General features: G+C 44.3%; 1 non-coding gene across 1 annotated transcript; it reads left to right on the top strand.

Moving 5' to 3' along the window:
* The first annotated feature begins 393 nt into the window (after positions 1-393).
* Positions 394-466, top strand: TRNAK-UUU (transfer RNA lysine (anticodon UUU)). Its single transcript has one exon. It is a non-coding gene; the product is annotated as a tRNA-Lys (tRNA).
* The last annotated feature ends 610 nt before the right edge of the window (positions 467-1,076 follow it).

The following is a 1,076-nucleotide window of genomic DNA, read 5'->3' as shown; positions in this document are numbered from 1 at the left end:
ATGATGATGTAAGGGTCGGCAACAATGAATAAGGAATCGATCAGAAGTTCGCGCCAATCAATCTTCTGTAGGAGTAGGAGGTAGCGCGAATCCCCTCTTTCTTCGTTTAGAAGAGTGCTGGACCTCCACAATGTCAAACCATAGAACACAGCTCCTTTCGGTCGAACCCTAGGAAAGACGACTTTACCTTTTTCGTAGATAGTCTGAGTTCGAGCTACTGTAGTCTCCCCCGTTGACCTTCTTTTTTAGATAGAATCCTCAATGAGTGGAAAGGACTCCCAGACTTGCTCCACAGTACTATACCATACAAAGCCGCGCCCTTGTGATAAGATAAGAAGAAAAGGGGCCAGGCCGCCCTCTTTTCTTTTCCGCGCCAAGCCTTCTTGTAAAATCGGGTGTATAGCTCAGTTGGTAGAGCATTGGGCTTTTAACCTAATAGTCACAGGTTCAAGTCCTGCTATACCCAAAACAAAAAAAACCACTCTTGTATTCGTAGCCAAAGAGTGCTCTTTGAAGCCCCTTTCTCATCAACATCTCAACTTCGCTCGTTGTTTGAGGTAAGTATAAATGAGATCAGATCTATCCCGGGAATCGAAGGATACTGAAATATGGAATCGAGCACAGATTATAGGAAACAAGCAAACAAAACAGGTTGGATCCCATCTTTAACTGCACAGAGCAGCAGCCTACTATTGATTGATGATCTTACCTTCCTGAGAGTTGGGGAACAACAGATGAGATAGCCGAAAGGGGGGACCCCGGGTAATAGGTTTCCTTTTCCGGTTTAGGCTTGAGATAAATCAGGAACTGAACTGAGCACTCCACAAGTATGGATTGGATTGTTTCATTCTGATACCAACTTTCATGCTAGAAGATAAGGTTGCCATACTGGGAAACGGGGAAAGGAAATAGGATCCCCTCTCTTCTCTACAGGAATGAACTTCTCCTCGCCGACCACTGGCACTGTACTTAGGTTAGGCGCAATAGGTGACTTAGGTTGGGTTGTCTGGATCAATCCTACAACGAATATCTCTCTTTTCTTTAAATGGAACACTCACTAGATTCTGCTAAATAAG

The sequence above is a fragment of the Triticum aestivum genome, chromosome 7D, assembly GCF_018294505.1.
Source record: "Triticum aestivum cultivar Chinese Spring chromosome 7D, IWGSC CS RefSeq v2.1, whole genome shotgun sequence".
Lineage (NCBI taxonomy): Eukaryota > Viridiplantae > Streptophyta > Magnoliopsida > Poales > Poaceae > Triticum > Triticum aestivum.
This window is presented reverse-complemented; position numbering and strand designations above follow the sequence as displayed.